Genomic DNA, 10207 nt, shown 5'->3' on the forward strand with positions numbered 1-10207 from the left:
ACTGCATTGCTTGGGCTGTGTAGTATAGAATGTTTCTTATTTATTTTTAAAAAAGGGTTAAAAAAATTTAAAAACCAAATAAAAAAAGAACACACAAAAAAAGGGTTGTTTTTTTTTTTGCCTTCAGGCTGGGAGCATAGCATGGGGTGGGGGTAAGGATATCTGCTCTCCTCCTCCCTCCCCCCAGGGCTTGTCTTGCTTTGCTTAGAGGAGAGTGGGCCCCCTGCCTCTAAGATAGCAAGTCTGGGAACACCTGGGGGGGAGGGGCGTGGAGCAGACACACCCCATCCCTCATGGAGACTGAGAGCATCAATAAAGAACCCCTTAAGCCCCCCAAATTTTTTGGGGGGTGTATGCTTCTGTGGCATATATAGTAAAAAAATGGAACGAAACAGAAATTAGCATAGCCCTTGCTGAAGGATGACATACAAATTCATTAAACATGCCATATTAAAAATTTTTTAAATTTTTTTAGCACAAATTGTTCATGTTTCTTTAAAGAGCAAATCCCACCCCCACCCCCCCACCCCCATTCCTTATCCCTCAAACCAAAATAGTGGTTTGAATGATGTAAGGAGAAAAAAGATGAGGAAAAGTAACATTGGAATGGACTTGGAGCCTCTAGTGACAAATTCATCTCAAGCAACCACAAGAGTTGCACAATCAACTGTGTGTGTGTTTTTACATATATATTTTTTGTGGCAAGTCAGGCACTAGGCTGAGCACACTTCACAGCTGAACAGCCCCTTCTGTCTCAGCTCATTTTGTTCACATCCGAAGTGAGCTCTTCAGACTGCAGGTTAGTCGAGGGGATGCGGGAATCCTAGAGTACCTGAAAGCAATGTCCTGTGAACACAGATGGAGGTGGGGCCAAGGGGGTCTCCAAGGAGACGGTTAGCCAACTGTGGGAGTCCAGGTGCCGGGGGAGAAATGTGAAAGTACACCGTGTGGACATAGGGACCCCACCAGCCTTCCACTCCTGACAAGATTCTCAACCTCCCCATCAGATGCATGATGCAGATGGTCTCTCCCCATCCTGGTGACCAAGGCAGTGAGTGCAGGGGTTAAGTCCTCCTCAGCAGCTGTCCTCCCAAAGGTCAGTCCTTTGAAATCACTAACCACTCTGTGGGAGGTTAGACATGTTCTGCTGCTTTGGCAAAATGACCACAAGGACAGCTGGGGACGAATCCCAGTGGGGCTGTTCCCCACAGAAGCACGCATGAGTGAGAAGAAACACTTCAATTGGGGCAATGGCTTTGGGTTTATTGTTGGTCCAAAGACAGTGGCTTGTTGGGGAACGGAGAGATGAACAGGAAGTTCTTTCTGCACCTGCGGTCATGATCGAAGATACCCTGATGCAGGACGCAGTTGAAGGGGACAAATGGAGAGTGTAGACTCCCTTAGGATGGGAGTCTGCTAAGTACACACGGAGTAAGCACACCAGCTGGTGGGAGCCAAAGGTGACCATGACAAATCAGGACTATCTGTAGTGAGGAGAAAAAGCATCAGAGCACAAATTAGGGACACCCAAGGTGTGGAAGGCTCTGGGGTTCAATGGTGAGAGCCCCAAACCCCCCTGCAGTGTCTAACCACAGGCAAGGGTCTGCAACAGCTCGAGGATCAAGCTGAGACCATTGTCACCTTGAAGACTGGACCTCCACATGTGGCCAGCTGACCTCCCTAAAGACCCGACCTGAATCTGTTCTGGGTGCAAGTATCTCTTACTGGTTCTATGACAGAAATTTCTTCCTTGGCTTTTAAAATTATGGGGGGTCTTTCCTTCTTACGCATCATAAAGTGTCTGCATCATAAAGTGTCTTTTGTCTATATTCTATTATGTTTTTACCCTTACCACCTTCACCTTCGTGTGATTCTGTGTTCTATTGTTTTCTGTTGGGTCTCCCAGCTGGGAAGCACAGGGGGAGTGGACGACTGATAAGAGCTATGCAGGGATAGAGGGAACACAGGGGTGGAGGGGAGACAGGGAGAGAAAGGAGCTATCCCCGCATAACTAATGAAGACTGAAGACAGGAAGGGGGAGGGAACACTAGGATGGACAGTGACTGCAGGAGGTTTGACCATGGAGGAGGGAGCATGTGGGACTGAGAGTACAATTCTGATGGAATGACTGGAGTATAGGATATGTAAATTACTTGCCAATAAAGCTGCTGGGGATATAGACAAAAGAATGTGAGATAAGGATGTCAAAGATTCCAGGAACTCAAGGCACTGGGTGGTGGCCTGCTGGGCCTGCCTTGGTAGAAGGCGCTGTGGGAAGGGCATGGGGGCTGGGGAACACCTGGAAGGTGGCTTTCATAAGCCTTTCGTGATTCTGCAAACTGCATTTCATCCACCTTCATGAACCGGTATAACACTCAACGCAACACCACCTTTCGGGAAAGATGGAAAGACAATGTCTTACATTCTCCAGTTTGGAAATTCCCATGGGTGCACCTGAAAGACTCCAGAGGGAGAACAGACTGCTAACGTGGGTGCAACATCTTTTTCCCCTATCTCATCTCAGGAAAGCTAGTTTTCTGAGTTCCTGCGCCCACACTCTTGCAGACTTTGGCGTGAGTACAGGGGTAACACGTGAAGCCAGTGCCTGGTCTAGGGAAACCAGCAACCACCTTAAGATCCTGGTGCTTATGAGAGTAAAGAATTACCATTCATGTATAGTATTGCAAGGTAGACTCTTGGACAAGGGAAAGTGACACAGAGACATGAAGGGCAGATCAACATGAATCAATGTTGTTTCTTTTGATCCTTGGCGGTACTGGGATTTGAACCCAGGACTCAGTCAAAATATAACAAAAATTAAAAAAGCATTTTCCAACCCCATTCAGTAAACCATTTGCATAGTTTTTTTCTCAACCAAGGGCCCTAAAAGGCAGGGCAAAACATGCCAGGAAGACTCAAAAATTAAAGGCTCAGCGCAGTCAATGCTTGGTGTCGCTCCCAGTGGGTGGCTGGACTTATAAACCCCTCCTCTGGGAAGCGAACATCAGGTAGCTCAGAGTTCAGCTCCCATGGGCTGTATCCATTAGGCTTTCAAGGCAGTGTGCCCCCACCCCAGTATCCGGTCTTATCTGAACACAGCGTCCTTACCTTCTATCACTCCCTAGACATCCCCAGGTTGATCTGGCGGATGCTCACAGGTGGGCTGGTGCAGCAAGCAGCATACCGAGCTCATCCCAGCTGCACTCTGGAGGAAGCACTGGATGAATTACTCAGATTCTGGAAGTATGTTGCCTTCCAGCCATTTCCTAAGGTGTCTCTAACATTGGCTGGAGGAAGCCTGTAGCAACATTAAACACTCCTTGACTCAGATCAAGCGGAATTGCTACCAGTTTCCAAGCTGCTTTAAAGCTGTTCTGCCACCTCCCCTCAGCAAGAACCCTTATCCTCACCTCACCTGTAACATCTGAGCTCAAACACCAAACTCCCTGCCCACTAGCCCTTATGGGAGTTCCACCACTGAGCTCCTGGTAGCTCCAAACTTCCGACCCTCTACCATGCGGATCTCAGCCAAGCTCCTGACAGCTTCTGGCAAATGGGCTTTTCCCACTAGGTAAAGCCCATGACCCTGGAGAACTAGAACTTGATACCCCATGGAGCCGCACCCCCACCCTTTTCCCTGCCCTAAAGGACTCAAAGCCAATTATGGATCCCCCCCAGTCCACCCCATCTGAGTGGCTCTTGCTCAGGCACCACCCAGAGCCTCATCCCCCTAACCTCCAGGTACATCTGATTTGTAAGCAGAGTACAGAATGAAGTGGGCCCTCCCCAACCTCTGGAGGCCTCAGCTGACAGCACAGGGGAAGTGGTCAGAACCAGACACTAGGAAAACCTGTTGCCTTACAAAGGGAAGTCTTCCCAAAGTTACCGGAAACAAAACGCACACATGTATTGGAGACATGAAGGTATTTATTCAGCCCAGGTGGGCACATATACAGTTAGGGAATGATCCTGCTGCTCAGGCACATGAAATTCGCCCAAGTTTGTCCTGATGGACCTGCACTAAACTAGGCTGCTCACTGCAGCCCTCCCTCCCTCATAGATCCACTCATGTTGGAAAGAACCTCCTTCTCCTCCCCTACTTCCCACAGCTGCTCCACGGGTCCCGCAGCTGTTTGGGCTGCTTCTTGGGCACTTTAGGTGGGTCTGGACAGGATTCCCACATGCAGGACTGACAGCCAACCTGGTGGTTTGTTTTCCTGGTAGTTATGGGCACTGTTAGTAGAGATGGGGGTCACAGAAAGAGGGAAGGACTGGAAATGGGAAAAAAGCACAATATTGACATTGCTACTCAATTCAAGTGCACATTTAAGTTTCCTGAGTGCATGGCAATTCATAGTCCATCGAAGGGTTGTCTCTAGCTGTGAACCTCAAGCACTGGGAGTGTTTTCTTTTACAGAACACAGAAAAACACCCCCCAGGCTTGAAATCACAGCCAGAGTTTCGTCCACAAATTCAGGAAAACCACACTTGTATGAAGCATTCGAGCTGGCATTTCTATAAATGAAGCACTATAAAGAGGTACGACAGCGTGCATGCTTAAAAACCTTCTAAAAGTTGAACTTCAATCCACTGGCAGACTTGAGACAGAAGTTCTGGATCGAAGGCCTTGTGGCCTAGAAATGCAGCCTATGTCATCAGCAGAGCTCCTTGATCCTTAGGTGAAAAACCAGTGTATGAAAAGCCAGGATTGATGAAGAACCTATAGGGAAGGTCAAGTAGATTTTGGGTGGGGTGGGGGTTGCATGTGATTTACCTTAATCTTACATCCCAGTTAACAATTTTAAAGAACCCACTACCCCGTCATTCTGAATTCCCAACCACACTATACAGAAATGACCCAAGTGCCCTTTGGGAATTTCTCATTTAAGACTTCTCCCGGGGGGCCGCCCACTATGAAAAGGAAATGTCCTTTCCATTAGTATGGCAGATTTCCTGTGCCAACAGGGCATAATAACCACAGGACAACAGCATACTGGCTACATGTGGTTGCTCTAGGGTGAGAACAGATGGGCTGGGCTAAGTACCACCCACTCCCAGTGACCTTGCAGGGCATCATGGGAGAACGCCATTTAGGTGCAATTGAAAACCCTTAAGGTTCACTGAACAAATTCAATCCCTACAGCATCCTGTCAAGTAGATGATCAGCTGGAATTATATGATCCTTAACCCATAGCCCAGAACAAGGCTCCTGAAATCCGGTGGAGGTAGTAATGGAAGAGGTGACCAAGAGACTAAAAAAGTGCAAACCTTTCCCAAGTGTGATCCAGATGAGGGTCTCAGGCCGGAGCTTCCCAAAACTGGGAGCACTTTCCCAGCAGGTCACGAAGAGTGCCCCAGTGTTGAGAAACCCAGACAGAGTTACTGAGTCTCTGGCAACTTCCTGTGCTGTTGACATCTTGAGCTTCGGACAGCATCGATGACACCTAAAAAACACCCAGATACAATGTCAGAATTCAGCCAGTCAGAGGCACACTGGTTTGTTTCCTTGAATTTGCCTGGCAGGAGCTGGTGGCTTTGAAGTGCTGACTTTGAGGTTACCAGCCATTGAACAGTGCTAGAAAACCTCTGCCATACTCAATGCCCACTCACAGCTGACAGGACATGGCACAGCTGCCCCAGTGGTCTACTCTTGAGTCTAGAGTTAACTGTAGGCCAGAACTCAAAGACATCTTCCTCCTGCCGACTTTTTCTCTAACTGCCGTCCTGGTGGGGGGTGGGGAAGAGGACCCAAAGCTCCACCCTTTTAAAACAGACTTCATATGCAGTGGGATCCAATCGATCATACCTGTGCGAGGCCAGACGCCTTCCTGCAGCCAGGGATCCTCAACTCTGACAGCACTTTCTTTGCAGGTACCAAAAAAGTGCCCCCAGGGCTGAGCATCCCGGACTGAGGTCACCAAGTGGGATGGAAGCATGATGGTGGTGTTCCTATAAAACCAGTGTTGGAAATCGGAGGGGCTGACTCCCCTGGTCTCTCAATGGAACTAAACTGGGCCCACCTTCAGAAGCATGTTGTTTGAGCCAATGGTAACTTGGCTAAAGTACTACTCAGTGGCTTACTCACTATATCAACCAATTAGTGCAGGTGATCAGGGTCAGTAAAGGCTATGGGGGCTGTAAACTGGCCCTAGCGAAAACATAGTCGTCCTTTCAAAGCACTAGCAGCAAACCAAAGTGCTCAAAACAGTAAGGTTAGCAAACCTAAACCCCTTTTACATCTTGACTCATACCACCCCCCCATATACCAGTATGGGGAGCACTTGGCTCCAGCAACCGACTGCAAGCATACTAGATCTCATGACCTCTTAAAATCCTTCCAGATCTTCAGAACAGACTGCCCCTCTCCCTCTCGAAGACATTAGCGGCTTCAGATTCTGTCCTAGTTTGTTAAATAAACAGGCTGTGAGTTACGTGGGGGCCTCAGCTGCCACTCACCACACCATTGTCCAGTTTCTCGAGACCAGGACGGTAGATGTTGTCTGTCGATGTTCTGGTGGCAGGAACACAAGGCAGGTATCAGGTGGGCATCTTCAGGGCCGACCAGAGAACAGCTTGAGAGTGGATGTCCTTCCTAAGACCACAAAGGGTGACAAGGAGAATGGGTGAAGCGTTCTCGGTAAGAGGAGAAAGCTTCTGGGCCAAGCTAGAAGTTAGGAGTCTGGAGAAAAGCAAGTGCTTACCTTAGGAACTCAGATCCTCAGGCAGAGAGAATGAGCCATGCAGCTCTGAGCTCTTTTATAGGCCCAGGGATGGGCCAGCCTTGAATTGATTCCAGTCTGGCCACACCCACTCTCTGGGGGGGTCTTTTCACTTCCCATTTCCTTCCTCCTTGAATTTCATTTTGTGTCCTTTTCTTTCTTATTCAATTCTAAAGTGGAGACAAAAGGAAGGAGCCCCACCCCCTACCTCCTTGGTGTAGTGAATTAAGGGCTGGATTGCTGGCTCCAAGGTCAATAATTCAAAACCTCCCAGCCACCCTGTGGGAGCAAGACACGGCTTTCTAGGGAGACATTGGGGTGGGGGGGAAGAGGCACGGGGTGGGGGGGAGTCACGGGGGGTGGGGGACATTAATAACCCTGAACACCAGAAAGAAGAGACTGTTCTCCTATTGATTGTGGGCAACACTTGTGTGATTCCTCATGAATTGTGTGGCATGTGAATTGTATGCCAATAAAGGTGCTAAATGTAAAGCTAACTTTCTATATAGAACAGAAATATTTCTTATCATCCGTTGCCATTGAGGCAGTTAGACAGGTGGGGGACCCACTGGACAACACAAGGCGGCACGTGCTGGTCCTGTGCCATCTCAATTGTTCTTCTGGTTTGAACCCATGGGGCAGTCACCATGCTGCCACATTTTGCCCAGCCCCTCCCTCTTTTGGGCTGCCCCTCGGCTTTATCAAGCATGATGCCAGGGATGGGTGTCTCTTGGTAACACCATCACTGAAACCCACAAGGGCAGTCTACTCTGTCCTATGGGGTGACTGTGAGCCGGAATTTACCCAAAAGCAATCAGTGTGGGATATTTGGCATCTGCTGCAAGCAAAACCCTGGTGAGCATTGAACTGCTAACCAAAGATCAGCAGTTCAAACCCACTAGCTGCTTTGAGGGAGCGTGATGAGGCTGTCCACTCCATAAACACTTCCAACCTCAAAAATCCTTTAAGTCAGAACAGCCTGGGTGGCAGGGGATTTGTTTTTGGGGTTGGGGTGGGGGTGTTGTGGGGCCCTGGTGCTTTGTGGGTTTAGCTCATCTGAAGGTCATTGTTTCTCACCAGAAGGTCATTTTTTCACACCCACCAATGGCCTGGGGAGAAAGGTGGGGCCTTTCTACTTTTGTAAAGATCTGCAGTCTTCCAAACATTTGGAGCATGTAGGCGCTGCCCTGGAGGGTTCCCTAGAGTCAGTATCAACCAGATGGTGGTGGGTGTGGTTTGGTGTTTGGTAAGGTGGAAACCAGAAGCTCTGGTGGGACCGTGGGCTCAGCATTCGGCTGCAAATCAAAAGGGGGACAGTTCAGAGGTTGGAAGCTCCCAGCCACTCCACGGGGGAATGATGGAACCATCTGCTTCCATCAGGACCCCAGCTTGATAAAGTCTATACGGCAAACATACCTCGCCATCATTGAGTCGATTCCAGCTCCTAGTAATCCTATGGGACAGAGTAGGCTTGCCCTCTGTGGGTTTCCAAGACTATTATCTTCATGGAAGTACAAAGCCTCATCTTTCTCCCGTGGAATGACTAGTGGTTTTGAACTGTTGACCTTGCACTTAGCAGCCAACAACTAACTCACTACACCACCAGGAATCCTGGAAAACCTATGGAGCAGTTCCACTCTGCAGGAGGGTCTCCATGAGGGGGGATTGGCTCCACCTGTAGGTTGGGTTTGGTCAGAGGTCACCCAACATTCCTTGCCTCGTGGCCTCTTCCTCTATCTCCCAAGCACATCCCTCACTCTGACCTCCTTCTGTCCTCCTGGCTCCTCTAGCTCTTCCTCCCATGTGTCCCTCTTTCTCTTCAAAGGCCGTGTGATTACATTAGGAATCCAGGTGGCTACCCCAAGGCTTGTTAATCTGCGGTTCGCTGAAAACCTTGGCAAAGGGTCTCTGAACACACCTTGACCACAAATTAACCCAAAGTCGAACATGTGGTGAATCTGAGGTGTTTCTGGCACCGCTAGGACATGTGGGCAATGTCTCATCGAAATCATTTTCCCTTTCTTCACACACAGACACCCCCCCACCCCTGCAAGCTCCGGAGAAGGCGTGTTCTCTCCCCAAACTAAAAGGCAAGAGTTGAAATTCCGAGCACCAGGTTTGCCAAAGGTTATGATCTATCCAGGGAGCTCCAAATCCATTTTGAATCTCTAACCATCCTGCTTCAAGTTGAGGTTTTTGGTTTTTTTTTTTGGGGGGGGTGGCGACCCAAAGCTTTGTCCTCAGGCAGGGTGTGTTTGGGCGAATGCAGATTGTTGAAACTCCTCCTTGGGCCGGGCAAGCCCTGGGAGGGGCAGTCTGCCCTCAGGGACTTGGCTGGGTGGGCTTGCTCTGCATGGAAACTGGGGTATTAAGGCCACAAGATCACGAGCCATTTCCCGGAACCAGGTGGTATGAGGGTCCTGAAGGCATCTTGTAAGTCCTTCTTTTCCACCACTGCCCCTTCCCTGCTTTTGTGGTCCTGTGGCTGTGAATATGGGATCCACGGCTAATCATGAGTTTTGTGGCCAATGTCCTATGTTTTCTCATTGACCCTGTAGCCCCTAGGTGTGTTAATCATTTGGACATCATTACGGCCTCACGCTGATGGTCGCCTGGTCTTTGTCCGGTTTTCAGAGTTCTTAAAGCATTCTCTACAAATGACATTTGACTTTGGGAGCCCTGATGGCATTGCAGGGTGGGCTGCTGCTCCTCATCGCAAGGTCAGCAGTTCAAAATCACCAGCCGCTCCACAGGAGAACAATGAGGCTGTCTGCTCCCGAAAAGGTGTACGTCCTTGGAAACCCACAGGGGCAGTCCTACTCTGCCCGATAAGGTTGCTACGGGTCGGAACCCACTCCGTGGCAGTGGGTTTGGTTTGGGTTTCGTCTTGCCTTTAAAGAGGTCTCTACAAGATAGGAATGTGGGAGATTTTCTCTTCATTCTGTCTACGACAGTACAGACCTAGGGGTCTTCACCTGGTCTCCAAGGGGTTCATTAGACGATAGGTTTGACTTAGGGTGGGTCTTTGTCTGGTCTTTAAAGGGGTCTAGAAAATATATTTGAATGGTGGGGGTGGTATCTGTGTTGTTTTGTCTTAAGATTTCATAATAACCAACCACCTGAGAATCCTACCACGGAACCGCCGACACTCACCGTGGTTGGCACCAGCTGTGGCATCAGAGAAGCAGCACTGAGAGTTTGGAACTGTGGGACAGAGTGACGGGCAGGCTGGCTTCCTGGCACACGGGGGCAAAGACCAAGGGACCAAGAGACTAGGAACCAGAGATTTGGCTACTGTCTAACTGACAGTCTGAGAATCTGGGTGAGAGACTAATGACTGTATCCTTATTTTGCTGATCCTGACGTGTGGCAACCTGTTGACTTCCCTAATAAACTCCCTTGATTGTGAAACCAAACCAACAAAAATACAACAACCAATTCACTGCCATCAAGTCAATTCTAATTAATTGCGACCCTGTGGGACAAGG

The 10207-nt window shown here is 49.1% G+C and overlaps 1 non-coding gene across 1 annotated transcript; it reads left to right on the plus strand.

Annotated features, from left to right (window-relative positions):
- Positions 1 to 351: 351 nt before the first annotated feature.
- On the plus strand, positions 352 to 455 carry LOC142432869 (U6 spliceosomal RNA). The gene has a single exon (XR_012780969.1). It is a non-coding gene; the product is annotated as a U6 spliceosomal RNA (small nuclear RNA).
- The last annotated feature ends 9752 nt before the right edge of the window (positions 456 to 10207 follow it).

Source organism: Tenrec ecaudatus, chromosome 18 (assembly GCF_050624435.1).
Source record: "Tenrec ecaudatus isolate mTenEca1 chromosome 18, mTenEca1.hap1, whole genome shotgun sequence".
NCBI lineage: Eukaryota > Metazoa > Chordata > Mammalia > Afrosoricida > Tenrecidae > Tenrec > Tenrec ecaudatus.